Source organism: Haliotis rubra, unplaced genomic scaffold (assembly GCF_003918875.1).
Source record: "Haliotis rubra isolate DU_JTF1 unplaced genomic scaffold, ASM391887v1 Scf62, whole genome shotgun sequence".
Classification (NCBI taxonomy): Eukaryota; Metazoa; Mollusca; class Gastropoda; order Lepetellida; family Haliotidae; genus Haliotis; species Haliotis rubra.
The window spans coordinates 2,826,558-2,845,790 of NW_025767324.1; the positions used below are offsets into that span (position 1 = coordinate 2,826,558).

At 42.7% G+C, this 19,233-nt stretch overlaps 1 protein-coding gene and 1 long non-coding RNA gene across 15 annotated transcripts in view; one reads left to right on the forward strand and one right to left on the reverse strand.

Moving 5' to 3' along the window:
• The window catches only part of LOC124256193 (prenylcysteine oxidase-like), a 98,434-nt gene that overhangs the window by 73,272 nt on the left and 5,929 nt on the right, over positions 1-19,233 (forward strand). The window lies entirely within an intron of this gene.
• Positions 1,300-3,723, reverse strand: LOC124256204. Its single transcript, XR_006892854.1, has 2 exons — positions 3,607-3,723; positions 1,300-1,369 (listed from the first exon to the last, which is right to left on the reverse strand). It is a non-coding gene; the product is annotated as an uncharacterized LOC124256204 (long non-coding RNA).

Here is a 19,233-nt window from a genome sequence, read left to right on the forward strand (position 1 = left end):
CATCTTCAACATAGCGTCGGCCCCGGCAGAGTGACTGAGAAGCGCGACGTGGTCCCAACTGCTATTCACGCCCGGGGTTACTGCTTGGATTAACCTCTGCAGGTTGGACTTCAGCTGAAAGTATATGCGCAGTATTGCTGACGGGCGTTTCATTTAGCATAATTTGTATCGTTCACACTCTCACCGTGGCCTGTAATCAATCGAACGACTTGCAATAAGAGTGGGTGAGTATGGTTTTATGCCGCTTTTAGCAATATTTCAGCAATATCAGGACGAGGGACACCAGAAATGAGCTTCACACATTATACCCATGGGGGGATTCGAACCCGGGCCTTCGGCGTGACGAGCGAATGCTTTAACCACTAGGCAACCCCACCTCCCCATCGATAAGAAATGCGGAGTTAACCAAGTCACCAGCCACACAACAGATCCATCTTGGTTGCTTTTACGACAATCTAATGTTGATTGCAGCCCTGCCGTGCTTTCAAATTGAAGTTGAGAGACGTGTTAACCTTGCGCATGGCAGCGTCCTTAAGTGAATGAATCTGGACCGGATAATCCAGTGATTGATATCATTAACGACAAACATGGGTTGCTAAAGATCAGGGTGCCGTTGTACAAAACGATCTTTGCGCTAAGGTGATCGTAACTCCATGACTTAACATAGACTTACGACTGGCGAAGCGCTAAGGTTGCTTTGTACCACGGCCCTAATTCTAACCCGGATAGGATTTTTACCATGCTGTTTTAATTTGTCGAGTCTGGAATAGGCAATGTAGTGATTGATATAATGATCATCGATCTACGTAACTGGAATATAATAACCTGCATCAACCAAGTCAGCGAGTCTGACTACCCGATCCCAATGTAACCTGACAGCATGAAGGATGCCCCTATAGGCTGTGTTGATTTGTTCACTGAGTGAGTGAATGAGTTGGGTTTTATGCCGCTTTTAGCAATATCACGGCGGGGGACATCAGGAATGGGCTTCACACAATGTACCCATGTGGGGAATCGAACTTGGTTGTCAGAGTGAGGAGCGAACCCTTCAACCACTGAACTACCCCACCGCCCCATTTGTTAACTGTGATGTTACCGCTAGAATGCCATGTCTAGCGGACAGTGGGTTCGCCGAAGACACGGGTTCGATTCAATCTGTGAAACCAATCCTTGTTGCAATGGATACAATATGGAGCCACTGCTCCCCTGGCAGAAATGGCACGAGCAGACGACGACCAGACTGATACTTACCCAGTAAAACTGCTCCATGTACTTGTCAGCGATGGAGCCAAGTTTCTCTTTGTTCATGTGGTAACCGGACGGGTTATCAAGCGCAGGAAAAATGTAGTCACTAGCGACCACGACGAATCTACAAACATTGGGGAATAGAATATTGAAACAATTCCAAAATTACGACGTTCTGAGGATAACTCAGGGATGTCGTAGTTGACATATTGAATATTACCTACTCAAGTTGATACTCAACAACACCTACCCATACTGAGTTGAGTTGAGTGTGACGTCACATCGGCATTACTTCAGCCATATAGCGACGAGACCAAGTCTGTACACATGGTCATTTTAAGTACAAAGCTTAAAGGAGTTGGGTTTTTAAAAATAACATATTTATTCATGGCATTATTATTGGCCAACAGACAACGTCATAGCACAATTTTTTAGAAAAAAACATGCAATCCGTCATTCACATTACATAGTTACAATTTATGATACAGGTCAACTTCCCTTAGGTAGTTCACAATGAGATGCCCGCTCAAGCGGGAAAACAAATCTTTCAGATTTATCGCTTGGTAATGTGAATCCCTTGCATTTGAAACGTCAACACAGACAAGCAGTATATGCTTGATGGTATGGTGGCTGATTAGGGCCATCGCTTTTCTCGTGCTATCGCTTTCTCGTCTCGTGTTATCCCTTTCTCGTCTCATGTTATCGCTTTCTCGCTTTCTCGCCTCCGCATTTGAAGGCGAGAAAGCGATGGACCTAATCAGCCACCATATGATGGTGAACGCTTCATCGCAAGTGACACACATAGGAGGTCCATCTCCATCAATAGTCAAGAGTAAACCGACTATGGACAACACAACATCGTCGTAGAATTACCTTATCACGTCTTGACCCATGTTGAGCAACATAACTAAGGTACTGGATATCACAGCCTAAGTTAAGGTACAGTGTTACGATAGTAGAGTTCTCCTATGTTGAGCTTAAGAGTTGAGATAATTGATATCCCCTAACAGTCCTAGTTGAGACATTTGATATCACCTACCCATGTTGAGGTACAGTATTCAGATACCTGACAGCACCTATCCACTTTGCTATGCAGTTTTGAGATACTTCATTTCACCTATCCATACTCAGTTAGAGAGTTTAGGCGTTGGACTTCACCAACCCATGCTGAGCAATGATGTTGACGTACGTGGTATCACCAACCCTTGTTGAGCTACAGAGTTTCGAGGTGGACTTGACCTACCCATGCTGAGCTATGGTGTTAACGTATGTGGTATCACCAACCCTTGCTGAGCTACAGAGTTTCGAGTTGGACTTGACCAACCCATGCTGAGCTATGGTGTTAACGTATGTGGTATCACCAACCCATGCTGAGCTACAGAGTTTCGAGTTGGTCTTCACCAACCCATGCTGAGCTATGGTGTTCACGTACGTGGTATCACCTGCCATGCTGAGCTACAGAGTTTCGAGGTGGACTTGACCAACCCATGCTGAACAATGGTGTTCACGTATGTGGTATCACCAACCCATGCTGAGCGACTTGACCTACCCATGTTGAGCTATGGTGTTAACGTATGTGGTATCACCAACCCTTACTGAGCTACAGAGTTTCGAGACGGACTTCACCAACCCATGCTGAGCAATGATGTTGACGTATGTGGTATCTCCAACCCTTGCTGAGCTACAGAGTTTCGAGGTGGACTTCACCAACCCATGCTGAGCTATGGTGTTCACGTACGTGGTGTCACCTGCCATGCTAAGCTACAGAGTTTCGAGGTGGACTTGACGAACCCATGCTGAACAATGGTGTTCACGTACGTGGTATCACCAACCCTTGCTGAGCTACAGAGTTTCGAGGTGGACTTGACCAACCCATGCTGAACAATGGTGTTCACGTATGTGGTATCACCTACCCATGCTGAGCTACAGAGTTTCGAGGTGGACTTGACCTACCCATGCTGAGCTATGGTGTTAACGTATGTGGTATCACCAACCCTTGCTGAGCTACAGAGTTTCGAGGTGGACTTCACCAACCCATGCTGAGCTATGGTGTTCACGTACGTGGTGTCACCTGCCATCCTGAGCTACAGAGTTTCGAGGTGTACTTGACCTACCCATGCTGAATAATGGTGTTCACGTACGTGGTATCACCAACCCATGCTGAGCTACAGAGTTTCGAGATGGACTTGACCTACCAATGCTGAGCTATGGTGTTCACGTATGTGGTATCACCTACCCATGTTGAGCTACAGAGATTCGAGTTGGTCTTGACCTACCCATGCTGAGCTATGGTTTTGACGTATGTGGTATCACCTGCCCATGCTGAGTTTAATACAGAGTTTCGAGACTGACTTGACCTACCCATGCTGAGCTATTGCAGTGAGATACTCGGAGTAGAACGCGCTGAGAATGACACCGTCCAGTCCCGGGATAAAGAAGACAACGCCGTAGTCCCCGGTGACGTTAGGGTAGTAGGCGACGGCATGCAGGGGTCTCGTCTTCGAGGACGATGACGACGACTTTCCCCGTTGTCAACGTGCCGGATTTGTATGGATCACCGTGGTCGACATACAGGCCTGCAGTGCATTCAGTAATATACTCGTGACCAGACTTAATAATGGTCGTTTGTTGATGAGTGAATTGTGCTTTACGCCGTATTTCAGCCATATTATGAAGATTTAGTTTAGTGTGAAATGAAACTGCTGATGATTTTAGAAAAAAAACATGTTTACATCACCACACAAGCCATGAAAAACAATGTAACACCAATCGTCACTTTTGATTAGCCTCTGTGGCGGAAAGCTTGAATGAAAATTTCCAGTGAGCCTTCATCAAGGGATTTGAAGAACGTCACCTTTTGTGATGGATTCGAAATATCATGTCTGGATAGGGTCTATTTGAACTTCTGGTAGTGATATATGCCAGTAACACAATTAGTTACATACCAACAGGGAAAGCTGTTGCCAGAGCAATTCGAGCTCACTTTCTTGTAGACACGGCTCTCAGTGCACTGTTGGTATCAAGAGCTTTTAACGTGAACCTTCCTAGGTTTTGTAAGCCTTCTGATGAAGCTGACCTTGCCACTCCCTTCAAAACAGCGATGGTGACGATCTCAACATGGCGGCAGTGCTGTACAATGAGCTGGTGAGTGAATCCTTGACTGTTGGTGAAATATCTTGTTCAAACACATAAAGAACATTCACCATCAGTTAAATCAAGAAAAAGATGCACTGAGCAATATGAGGACAGCGAAACTTTGGATCCAGTATATGAACATGCTAGATATCTTGCGGAATTTCATTTAAGCTGAAACATAAGGGAAATGGGAAGTCTATTGTCAGAACTTGTATACCAAATCAGTTCAGTTGTACGTTCAGTTGATGACTTCCTGCAAGGAACACATCCCAAGACCTTAAAACTCAGGTCATCATGTTATATGCCGTTCCGATCGCTATTGGGAGGACCTTAAAATGATCTTGTGATTGAACAGGTGCTCATCGCGGAGCATTACGACAAACGGAGGACATACAAGGGGGGCAGGCATGTCTGAAACGCAAAGGCTTATGTCAATGCCATCATGCATGGAAGTCAGCAATGCCATGGGTGATGTTACAAGTAGTAGAAACAGAAACTCTGAACTACACAAGGACATGTCCAATGCAAGACAGGAGAGAGACAAGAATGTGGGCATGAAACTACCCCATTTCCTTCAAGAAACACTGCATATAGAGTGCAACTGTGAATGCAGATGATGCATGTTGTGTTGGTAGCTCTATTTTGGACTCTATGACAAACACAACCACTGGCGATTTCAAATTCAAAAAGGAATGAGTGAGTTTAGTTTTACGCCGCACTCAGCACTATTTTTGCTATATGGCGGCTGTCTGTAAATAGTCGAGTCTGGACCAGACAATCCAGTGATCAAAAGCATGATCATCGATCTGCGTAATTGGGAACCGATGACATATGTCAACCGAGGCTGACCACCCGATCCCGTTACAAGCCTCTTACGACAAGCATGGGTTACTGAAAATCAATATTCTAACCAGAAACCTCCACGTGTCTCAAAAAGGAAGATCAAGTTGTACAAATGAATGAGAAATAAGAAGAAATCTGCAACATTGGTCAAGTTTTAGTGTTTCAACGGTTTCTGATTGCCGCTAGGAAGCAAACAAAATTGCCCTGGTTTCATTCATATCAACATTGGATGCTGGTTTTTCCCCTGGTCCAGCTTCTGATGCTGTTTATGTTCTCGATGGAAGGGCTTTGCTTCATACTCTACCTTGGCCACGTGGAAAATCCTATGCTGAGTTGTGCATCATGTACTGCACATATGTCAAAATACACAATGAAAGAGCTACTGTTGTGTTCGATGGATACTTAAGTTCATCGAGAAAGTATACAACACAAATGAGGCGGACTGGTGGACTTGTCAGACAAACAGTTAAATTTGATAACAGTCTGATCTTACAATCAAAGAAAGATTCATCCTCATCACTGTTCAGAACAAAGAACAGTTCGTCATGATGTGTTCCTATCACCAAGCTGAAGGATGTGACACAGTTCAGACCACTGGTGATGCTGATGTTGTGATGGTTCAAACAGCAGTTTCATTGGCATGTATCAACAGTTGTCAAAGGGGACGACACGGATCTACTGGAATCGCATGATATCTTCGTGCTGTCAACCCCCAAGAAAAGTTCTTTGAAAAGAATTCCAGTTTGGAGTATCAGCGAAACCAAGAAGAAGCATGGAGAAGACGCTTGTCAGAACTTGTTTATACATTCTTGTCTTTGGCTGTGATACGACATCAAGAATCCATGGAACTGGAAAACTGTTGCCATGAAAAAAGTTTCAAGACGATCTATGTTTCAGGGAAATTATTCAACTAGCCCATTGAATCAATAACAGCAGAACAGATCAGCGATGGATGATGCAATCAGAGAACTGTTGTAAATTAACTGGAAAAGGACATTGCCATTCCGTTAAGGAAGTCTAAGTAATGAATTGTAAAGTAAATTGAAAAAAGGACATTGCCATGTCAGTCAAAGAAGATTAGATAATGAACTCAGGTAATTCATAATGTAATACCTTTTATGAAGTTGAGTAATAGAGAACTCTCTTACATAACTTTCAATCATTAAATGACTTGTTTTTCATCATTGCATCTGATGAAAATGTTTTGATATAAAATAATATTATTATATTATTATTATATTCCACATTTCTATAGTGCCCTATTTTTGAACTACTTCTATATTACTCTAAGGCGCTACCGAAGTTGTATTTCCCTTGACCATTGGATGTCAATCTCAACGGCACATCGTATTTTCAATCTCAAGTCCCTTGGGGATCACTAGTCACGCAGAGGTAATGTTCTTTTCCCATCCTACCGAGGTACCCATTAACAACTGGGTTGACTGGGACACATAGTCACAGTACTTTGTCCAGTTTTATTGCACGCTGCTGTATCCGCCCGGTCACAGGTGTGCTCGATCCCGGCACCTTGAGCTTACTGGATCATGAACCTGGCGCTTTAGACGGCTCGCCCACTCACTCACTCACACACACTCTTTTCAGTGAGTGCCTCCACCATTATTCCAACTGTATCAGTGACATATTCATGAACCATTTTTGATAAATGTTACCCTTTTTCAGGATACAAAAATTACCCACAAGTGGAAAATATACGCTAAAACACTTATGCAGATCAATAGTGTATGTATATATTTACAAAAAGACTTTCTTAATGAATACAGTATACACATTCATATATACATCAATAGACAATGTCATATTTTGTTATCTTGTGTTTTTTGACTTGAAATGCATGTTTTGGAAAGACAAAGTGGATAAGAAGCAGTCTGCCCTATGGTAGATGCCAGTGTTGATAGGATGGCACTGACATGTTATATTTAAACTCATCAAAGTAGTGGTATCTTTGTCTGGTCGATGACGTAGTTGATGGTTTAGGAGAAGCCCTGGAGATAAGCGACGAAGAAGGCAGATGTTATTCCCTGGGTGCACTGGTGGTAGCTGGGATCATGGAGGCGTTACCTCCCAGACACGTCTTGAGTATCGATACAGACTGTGGAGAAATACCAACATTATAGGATAGGTTGTTTGTCTTTGTTGTTGAACACTTCCTTCAGTTATACTCAAATTATAGTGGTGAGTGAGTTTGGTTTACACAAACTCAGCAATATTCCAACTATATGGCGGCTGTCTGTAAATAATCGAGTCTGCGCTGGACAATCCAGTGATCAACAGCATGAGCATCAATATACAAAATTGGGATATGATGATATATGTCAACCAAGTCTATGAGCCTGACCACCCCATCCTGTTAGTCGCCTCTTACGACAAGCATGGGTTACAGAAGACCAATTCTTCATGGGTTTATTCAAATTATATGACGGCGATGATTGACATTGATAGGACCTGGTGGATGATATTATGAACAACTATCAGCGTGGTCAGGTTGCCATGCTATTCAATAAACCAAGTTACTTACCTGTATATCAGGTGGCATGTTTTGGTGGACCAGTACAGGTTTTGGGAGATTGGGCTAACACAGAATTCTCATCACACTGTTCAGAGGAGGCACCCAAAGTCATAAACAATGAAACCTGGTTAATCAGACGTTGTTCCAAACGAAACAGTTTACATTGATGGGGTTCATGTTAAACTGCGGCATTATATCTCGGTGGGCTAAACCAATGTAAGTCTGTACTGGTGGGCAACTACGGTAATCTCCTGTTTCACCTTATCATGTTATTATCTCACTGTCGATAGCAACCGTATGTTGTATATGTCAGTTTATACACTCTTCAGCATCGTTCATACATGACATACATGATAACCATATCTATAGTATCTACATAGGTACTATCTATATGTTTAGGTCGCGTTATCACACTTACAATCACGAAAGGCATAATCCATGAGGTCGCAGTGACCAAAGTTCTGTATAAGAAGAAATTATAAAATATAGAACAAACAATCTAAGTTTGCCTGTCTTTTATTATTGGGGTCCTGTCCCACAAAACGATCGGAAAGCAAAGGTCTGGATTATGTAACAAGTCTGGATTACTACAAATTCAGTTTCTGAAAATCATCCATAGGCCCCCTTTTATTATATTCTATCAGTATAACATAGAAAAACATTTTCTTCTGTAAAATATGTTCATTTCAGTGACTAGATGTTGGTCTATGCGAAGGTGATCTCATTCCCATACTTTAGCATACACTTACAAGATTGTAGGGCTTGGACCGCTTTGTAGAACAGATACCTGTGTAGTAGTAGGGGGTGTGGTAGTAGTGGGTGAGTTTAGTTTTACGCCGCACTCAGCAATATCCCAGCTATATTGCGGTGGTATGTACATAATCGAGTCTGGACACGACAATCCAGTCATCAACATCATGAGCATCGTTATACTACGCAATTTGGGATACGATGAAAAGTGTCAACCAAGTCAGCGAGTCTGACCACTCGATCCCGTTAGTCGCCTCTTATGACAAGCATGGGTTACTGGAGACCACTTTTAACTCGTATCTTCATGGGTCACCCGTGTAGTAGTAGGGGGTGTGGTAGTTGCAGCATTAGGAGGTACGGTAGTAGGAGCAGCAGTAGATAGAGATGTGGCGTTAGTGGCAGCATCTATTAAAGTGAAGGTAAGTTGAGCTTATTCACCTTGGCGTCCACGAGCACTTTAGGAGGTTCCCCCCACATGTCGTAGAAGCGGATGTAGCCGAAACCAGGGATGATGCATGGGACGATGATCGCCCTCTTCGTGGACAGCTGCGTCCCCGTGATGAGAGCTGGGAGGGAGTAGTTGCTCTTTGTCGTGAACTGATAACTGAAGGGTTCCCAAAACACGACAGCCTGAAACAATGGTTCACACCGAACAATTACAACCAAACAAGCAACACTAGAACATATTTAAGTGATATTTGTTGTTTCACGCTGCACCCTGCAGTATTCTATCTATATGAGGTCGGTTTGTTAATAATCGAGTTTGGACCAGACAATCCCGTGATTGATATCACTAGCATCTACGTACGGAATTGAAATACGAGGATATGTATTAGTTAAGTCAGTCATGGTGTTTTATATGTAGTCCGACTTTGTATTGGAATCCTAAAAGGGGCATTGATGCGTTGCCATACCGTCGTCCTCACAAAAACTAGCAAAACGTGTCAAAACTAGGTTTTGTCAGTTCAGTTTCGCAAGATCTTCACGGGTCCATTGGGGCTTTTACCTTGGTGTTTTAATTTGTCGAGTCTGGAAAAGGCAATCTAGTAATTGACATCATGCACATCGATCTATACGCAACTAGAATAAAATAACATGCATCAACCAAATCAGCGAGCCTGACCACCCGATCCCGATGTAACCTGATGTTGTTGTTCCACGAAGGGAAGAAACTCAGCCACAAACGTCAACAGCCGTTTGGTACATGAAGTTCTAAAAGGGACATTATCGCGCTGTCGCCTAGTCGCAAAAACAAGCAAACAGTGTCAAAACTAAGCAAAGTACGACAATGGCCCTTCTAGGATACCATAGTTTAGACATAAATGCCGTACCTGGAACAAGGTATGGTTTCTCTCCGTCATCTTCAACATAGCGTCGGCCCCGGCAGAGTGACTGAGAAGCGCGACGTGGTCCCAACTGCTATTCACGCCCGGTGTTACGGCTTGGATTAACCTCTGCAGGTTGGACTTCAGCTGAAAGTATATGCGCAGTATTGCTGACGGGCGTTTCATTTAGCATTACTGCATCGTTCACACTCTCACCGTGGCCTGTAATCAATCGAAGGACTTGCAATAAGAGTGGGTGAGTATGGTTTTATGCCGCTTTTAGCAATATTTCAGCAATATCAGGACGAGGGACACCAGAAATGAGCTTCAAACATTATACCCATGCGGGCATTCGAACCCGGCCCTTCGACGTGACGAGCGAATGCTTTAACCACTAGGCTGCCCCACCGCCTCATCGATAAGAAATGCGTGGTTAACCAAGTCACAAGCCACACAACAGATCCATTTTGGTTGATTTTTACGACAATCTAATGTTGATGCAGCCCTGCCGCGCTTTCTAATTGAAGTTGAGTGACGTGTTAACCTTGCGCATTACAGCGAATGAATCTGGACCGGATAATCCAGTGATTGATATCATTAACGACAAACATGGGTTGCTAAAGATCAGGGTGCCGTTGTACAAAACGATCTTTGCGCTAAGGTGATCGTAACTCCCATACCTTAACATTGACTTACGACTGGCTAGCGCTAAGGTTGCTTTGTACAACGGCCCCCAATTCTAACCCGGATAGGATTTTTACCATGCTGTTTTAATTTGTCGAGTCTGGAATAGGCAATGTAGTGATTGATATAATGATCATCGATCAACGTAATTGGAATATAATAACCTGTGTTGATTTGTTCACTGAGTGAGTGAATGAGTTGAGTTTTATGCCGCTTTTAGCAATATCACGGCGGGGGACACCAGGAATGGGCTTTACACAATGTACCCATGTGGGGAATCGAACTTGGTTGTCGGAGTGAGGAGCGAACCCTCCAACCACTGAACTACCCCACCGCCCCATTTGTTAACTGTGATGTTTCCGCTAGAATGCCATGTCTAGCGGACAGTGGGTTCCCCGAAGACACGGGTTCGATTCAATCTGTGAAACCAATCCTTGTTGCAATGGATACAATATGGAGCCACTGCTCCCCTGGCAGAAATGGCACGAGCAGACGACGACCAGACTGATACTTACCCAGTAAAACTGCTCCATGTACTTGTCAGCGATGGAGCCAAGTTTCTCTTTATTCATGTGGTAACCAGTCGGGTTATCAAGCGCAGGAAAAATGTAGTCACTAGCGACCACGACGAATCTACAAACATTGGGGAATAGAATATTGAAACAATTCCAAAATTACGACGTTCTGAGGATAACTCAGGGATGTCGTAGTTGACATATTTAATATTACCTACTCAAGTTGATACTCAACAACACCTACCCATACTGAGTTGAGTTGAGTGTTACGTCACATCGGCATTACTTCAGCCATATAGCGACCAGACCAAGTCTGTACACATGGTCATTTTAAGTACAAAGCTTAAATGAGTTGGGTTTTTAAAAATAACATATTTATTCATGGCATTGTTATTGGCCAACAGACAACGGCATAGCACAATTTTTACAAAAAACATGCAATCCGTCATTCACATTACATAGTTACAATTTTATGATACAGGTCAACTTCCCTTAGGTTGTTCACAATGAGATGCCCGCTCAAGCGGGAAAACAGATCTTTCAGATTTATCGCTTGGTAATGTGAATCCCTTGCATTTGAAACGTCAACACAGACAAGCAGTATATGCTTGATGGTATGGTGGCTGATTAGGGCCATCGCTTTTCTCGTGCTATCGCTTTCTCGTCTCGTGTTATCCCTTTCTCGTCTCATGTTATCGCTTTCTCGCTTTCTCGCCTCCGCATTTGAAGGCGAGAAAGCGATGGCCCTAATCAGCCACCATATGATGGTGAACGCTTCATCGCAAGTGACACACATAGGAGGTCCATTTCCATGAATAGTCATGAGTAAACTGACTATGGCCAATACAACATCGTCGTAGAATTACCTTATCACGTCTTGACCCATGTTGAGCAACATAACTAAGGTACTGGATATCACAGCCTAAGTTAAGGTACAGTGTTACGATAGTAGAGTTCTCCTATGTTGAGTTTAAGAGTTGAGATAATTGATATCCCCTAACAGTCCTAGTTGAGACATTTGATATCACCTACCCATGTTGAGGTACAGTGTTCTTTGTGTACTTTGATATGCAGTTTTGAGATACTTCATTTCACCTACCCATGCTCAGTTAGAGAGTTTAGGCGTTGGACTTCACCAACCCATGCTGAGCAATGATGTTGACGTACGTGGTATCACCAACCCTTGCTGAGCTACAGAGTTTCGAGGTGGACTTGACCTACCCATGCTGAGCTATGGTGTTAACGTACGTGGTATCACCTGCCATGCTGAGCTACAGAGTTTCGAGGTGGACTTGACCTACCCATGCTGAGCTATGGTGTTGACGTACGTGGTATCACCTGCCATGCTGAGCAACAGAGTTTCGAGACTGACTTGACCTACCCATGCTGAGCTATTGCAGTGAGGTACTCGGAGTGGAACGCGCTGAGAATGACACCGTCCAGTCCCGGGATAAAGAAGACAACGCCGTAGTCCCCGGTGACGTAAGGGAGTAGGCGACGGCATGCAGGGGGCTCTTGTCTTCGAGGACGGTAACGACGACTTTCCCCGTTGTCAACATGCCGGATTTGTATGGATCACCGTGGTCGACATACAGGCCTGCAGTGCATACAGTAATATACTCGTGACCAGACTTAATTTTGTGGATGAGTGAATTGTGATTTACGCCGTATTTCAGCCATATTATGAAGATTTAGTTCAGTGTGAAATGAAACTGCTGATGATTTTAGTAAAAAAACAGGTTTACAGTTTGGTTCATAATCTGGCGAAAAGTGGATTCGAACACAAGATCACAAGATCCTGGAACACATACGGCATATAACTCCAACTGGGCAATCCTTTTCATATCATTAGGGGCAGTGGGGTAGCCTAGTGGTTAAAGCGTTCGCTCGTCACGCCGAAGACTCGGGTTCGATTTCACACATTGGACAATTCGTGAAGCCCATTTCTGGTGTCCCCCGCCATGATATTGCTGGAATATTGCTATATTCAGGTGTGTTAAATATTCCGGAAAAACGACACGTATCACTACACAATGAAACGAAGGAATCCCTCAACCAAAAAGTTACTTACATTCAAAATCTTAAAATAATGTTAATTAGCTTCATTTCTTAAAATATGAAAAATGTAAATAGTATCTGGTCAATTTCGAAAGAAAAGCGTCTTTGACGTTTTCATCTAGTTTATTAATTTCACCCAATCCAATGCTTTGTAAATGTTTTTAAATCAAACATTATAATTTTTACTTCGACCACTGACCTTACTGAGTAATCGGATTAATAGCACATTTCGAATATCTCACCTGTAGCGATGGTGACGCACACGAGGATCAGAGCGGTTGACTTCATGTTTACTATCGAGAGCAAAGACTGTTTATCGGTTTATCGACACGATGCATTGTATCACACAGATAACGCATTGCACGTTGCACAACATTGGTCAGGTGACTGAGGCAAGTGTCACGTGATCTCTAGTCTGGTCTTATGGGCTCAAGAATTAATTAATGTCCATATTGATTACTATCCTCGACTATTCACTACATTATGTTTCCAGTTTGTTTTGATAAAGAAGCTGAAATACCAGACGGACAGGCGGACAGCACAATGATGAAAATAGCTATCCAATCAAAAAGCTTTAGTGAGCGAGAGACATTCTGTGCTTTTTTAGCTATAGGAGGGATGAGAGTGGTGACGTAACTTCCGAACTTCCTGCATTTTCGAATAGATCCGGGATATTTATGAAAATTGTTCCATTTAAGTTTGACACACTAATGTTACCTGTTAGTGAGTTAGTGGGAATGTGAAAAGAGGTTCAAAACACTGGAAAATTCTTTTTTATTTGAACTGTAGAGCAATAATGGTTTTAGAAATTTTCAAGAACTAGGAAACACCAAGAATAGTCTTCGTATGATTTACCTATGTGAGGAGTGAACCCAGATCTTAAGTCGAATGAAAGAACCCTTTAAACAGGTGCTTGTATTTTCAGGATAAACTGTTGTGCTTGCCTCATAGGACTTACATGCAGAAAGTAATAATAGTGCTATCACTCCTATGCTGTAAGACTACTTTGCGATAGCTGCAGTGCTTCTCTGCACCCAGACGACCTATGCAGTGCATGATAAATTTTTAGAAAATGTATATTAAAGCATCTGGGTAGCTGTATTCTGGATTTGCAATGGCAATGTGTTGATTTATTAGTCTGTCATGTCAGAAAGAATACAATCCATGTTCAGTCTCAGCATACATGTTTCAAGTGACCATATGCCTGGCCATGTTGCTGTGATGCTGAAGTGATCACTCTGTAATTGTCTGCATAATTGTAATGATGCTTACTCTGATAGTAAGGAAAGGTAGTCAATAAAACAACTACACCATCACTCTGCTTCTTGTTTTCAGTGAGAGAGGCGGTGGGGTAGCCCAGTGGTTAAAGAGTTCGCTCATCACGCCAAAGACCCAGGTTTGATTCCCCACATGGGTACAATGTGTGACGCCCATTTCTGGGGTCCTCCACTATGATATTGTAGGAATATTACTAAAAGCCGCATAAAACTTAACACTCATTCACTCTCATTCACTCCTCACTCACTCTCTCACACACTCTTTTCAGTTAGTCAAGTCAAGTATTTTTATTCCGTATGTAGGCCACAGGCCCATATACATCATACATACATTTGTTTACAAATATAGATACACTTTAAAGGGCATACATATCATTAATACACGTGTTATTTGTTCAAATAGATTTCTTGTCAGTATAAATATAATATTTAATATAAACATATATACACACCTTCATAAACATTTAAAATGGACAAATCTGTGGTGTAAAGAACATTTATTGGAGTTTGATTGCTCTGATTTTATAAGCATGAAAGATATAGTTACATAAATTTCTTAAAAGTGTTTCATTATTTGTTGATAACAGAGACTAAAATTTATAGTAGTTTGTTTGTTTCTGATATACATATGGCAAGTATTTCAATCTAAGGGAGTTATATTCAGTACATGTAAAAATAAAATGATACTCATCTTCTACACCCAGCTTACACAATGGACAATTACGAGTTGCAAACTCAACATTATTTAAACTCTCGGTAAATACGGTATCTTGAACTTTTATTCAATGTACAATTCCATGATTGAAAAAACATATTGATTGCAACAGTCTTGAATGAAGCTGCATCACCAACTGTATGAGACATCCAGACGTAACCAAATCCATGTGAGAAAAGTAAACTAGTGTCCAAAAGAAACGATACCACGTGTTTCAAAGATCACTGAATTAAAACAAAACAACATAGACATTTTAAATTGATATCTTTCATTAGATAAATGTTTTTACGGCATGTGTACAAAAAGTCATGGCAATGAAAGATTTACAATCATTAACACAGGGCTTTAAACGAAGTGTGGTGCCCAAAATTGAAAATTCATTTTAGCAGAGTGGAGGAGGCTAGTGAGGGTAGTCTCTGAAAACAGTCTTAACGCCACTTTAGTACCGGGTATGTCCTCCAGTAGCTGCGATACATGCCATGACACGCCTCCGAGCTGATGACGTCAAACGTCGGATGACGTTAGGGGTGATTCGCTCCCACTCATCCTGGACACAATGTTCCAATTGTTGGAGGTTGGCTGGGGGCGCAGGGCGTTTTCTGATTTTCCGATTGAGGTGATCCCATATGTGCTCAATGGGATTCAAATCCGGTGAACACGCTGGCCATGGCAAAACCTGTATGTTGGCGTTGGCAAGGAAGTTCTGGGTCAATCTTGCCGTATGAGGCCTAGCGTTATCGTGCTGGAACACGATTCCTCCTGGATGCTGTTGGGCGAATGGCTGCACGACTGGTCGTAAAACCTCATCCTGGTAACGCTGTACATTCAGGTTCCCCCGAATAATGACGAGCCTCGTTTTCACATCACCGCAGATACTCCCCCACACCATTACACCTCCACCTCCAAATGCATGGACTTGCTGGATGCAGTTCGGGGCCAAACGTTCAGGAACTCTTCGGTATACTCGCTGCCGACCTTCGTTCTTGTAAAGGCAAAACCGGCTTTCGTCCTAAAACAAGACACGTGCCCAGTTTCGACGTTGCCACCGCCGAACACGCCTGGCCCATATCAATCGGTTGACTCTGTTTTGACGTGTCAGGTAGACTCCGCGGTAGGGGCGACGTGCACGGATACCATGTGCCTGCAGTCTCCTGTAGACGGTTTGTCGACTGATCCGGTGTCCCAATCCCTCGCCGTCGTTAACGTCGCAGGAACGAAGCGGTTACGTAGGTGAAGTAACCGGATGTGGTTGTCTTGAATAGGCGTGGTCACCCGGGGTCTCCCGCTTCTCGGCCTGTCTGTTGTTCGGCCTGTTTGACGCAACCGTCGCATTAACCTGGTAACGGTTATGCGCGCGCATCCAAACGTTCTTGCTACAGCGGCGTGTGATGCTCCCTGTCGGACCATTCCAACGGCTCTTTCTCTCTCGATCGCTGTCAAACGTGCAATTTCTTTTGTGTGCTTTTTACTGCTGTGGGCACAACGTGTCGGACCAGCGGTTTTATACAGTTCATCTGCACGTGCATTTCGTGCTACACGACTTAACGTCATTTTGAGTATTCGTGCGATTGCTTCTTAAGTGAATAAATGTTACCGGTTTTTTCGATCGAATACGTTTGGTTAGGAACGTGGGATACACAGAAATATGTTATCATTAATTTAAAAATAATGAAAAAAATATTTGGTATCGTTTCTTTTGGACATGAGTTTATTTCTCGCATATGTCTTATATCCACAGTTATCGTAATACATTTGCATTTTGTACACTTTCAAAGGAGTTCTATTTTGATGCATATGAATAACCTTTAGCCTACATTTTAAAGTTTTACACAATGCGTTTATAAAGAGAGGATATCTTCCACACTTGCCATATACAATAGCAGTAGGTGTTTGAGTGCTTTCACAATTATTCCAACTGTATCAGTAACATATTCATGAACCATTTTTAATAAATGTTACCCTCTGGCAGGATACAATAATTGACCCCAAAGTGGAAAATATACGCTAAAACAATTATGCAGATCAATAGTGTATGTATATATTTACAAAAGACTTTCTTTATGAACACAGTATACACATTCATATATACATCAATAGACAATGTCTTATTTTGTTATCTTGTCATGTTTTTTCACTTAAAATGCATGTTATGGAAAGACAAAGGGATAAAAGCAGTCTGTCCTATGGTAGATGCCAGTGTTGATAGGATGGCACTGACATGTTATATTTAAACTCATCAAGAGGTAGTGGTATCTTTGTCTGGTCGATGACGTAGTTGATGGTTTGGGAGAAGCCCTGGAGATAAGCGATGAGGAAGGCAGATGTTATTCCTGGGTGTACTGGTGGTAAGCTGGGATCATGGAGGCGTTACCTCCCAGACATGTCTTGGTATCGATACAGACTGTGGAGAAATACCAACATTATAGGATAGGTTGTTTGTCTTTGCTGTTTAACACTTCCTTCAGTTATACTCAAATTATAGTGAATGAATGAGTTTAGTTTTACACGCACTCAGCAATATTCCAGCTATATGGCGGCTGTCTGTAAATAATCGAGTCCGCGCTGGACAATCCAGTGATCAACAGCATGAGCATCAATATACAAAAGTGGGATATGATGATATATGTCAACCACGTCTGTGAGGCCGACCACCCCATCCTGTTAGTCGCCTCTTACGACAAGCATGGGTTTACAGAAGACCAATTTTTCATGGGTTTATTCAAATTATATGACCGTGATGATTGACATTGATAGGACCTGGTGGTTGATATTATGAACAGCTTTCAGCGTGGTCAGGTTGCCATGCTATTCAATAAACCAAGTTACCCCTGTATATCAGGTGGCATGTTTTGGTGGACCAGTACAGGTTTTGGGAGATTGGTCTAACACAGAATTCTCATCACACTGTTCCAGAGGAGGCACCCAAAGTCATAAACAATGAAACCTGGTTAATCCAGACGTTGTTCCAAACGAAACAGTTTACATTGATGGGGTTCATGTTAAACTGCGGCATTATATCTCGGTGGGCTAAACCAATGTAAGTCTGTACTGGTGGGCAACTACGGTAATCTCCTGTTTCACCGTATGATGTTACTATCTCACTGTCGATAGCAACCGTATGTTGTATATGTCAGTTTATACACTATCTATATGTTTAGGTCGCGTTAACACACTTACAATCACGAAAGGCATAATCCATGAGTCGCGGTGACCAAAGTTCTGGAAAGAAGAAATTATATAATATAGAACAAACAATCTAAAGTTTGCCTGTCTTTTATTATTATTGGGGTCCTGTCCCACAAAACGATCGGAAAGCAAAAGGTCTGGAATATGTGACAAGTCTGGATTACTACAGATTCAGTTTCTGAAAATCATCCATAGGCCCCTTTTATTATATTCTATTAGCATAATATAGAAAACATTTTCTTCTGTAAAACATACTCTCCAAAAGAAACGCATCATGAAAATAGCAATTTCATGTAGCAATGAATTTAAACGTGATTCATTTTACAAAAGGTTTTTGCTCTGTTTATGAGTCCTATGGTGTTTATGTTTTGAAACATCACAACAAAACGCACCATCCGTAAAATACCGTCTTTAACAGCATGATTGTCAATTTCGGCGTGTAGCGCCACAGAATACACAATTCACATGCAATGCACGTGAAAGTTGGGGATCAGATAGTCTCTAGATGGGTATAAAGGTTGATCGCTGTCTGTCGATTATTCACTGTATTTGGAATATTGTTGACGAACGCAAAATGCCGTCTAAGTGAAGCCAGCCGTCATATCGCCATTGGTTTGCTTGAAGCTGGCCAGTCTCAACGTTGCAGTTGCTGACGCATGAATGTTCACCAAAGCACCATTTCACGGCTCTGATAGAGATATCGCCGGCAGAATGCGGTAGCAGATGCCCCTCGCAGTGGGCGACCTCGAGCGACCACTGCGGCAAAGCGGATCGCTACATCCGGGTACTTTACCTGCATCATCGAACAGCTACGCGCGACCAGTACCGCCTCGACAAATACCCGGATTGAGGAGGCTTTCTGCACAGACCGTCAGGAACAGGTTGAGAGAGGCTGGTTTACGTGCCAGAAGACCTCATTTTGGCCCTGTGCTTCGACAACAACATCGTCGACATCAGGTTCAATGAAGGGGGT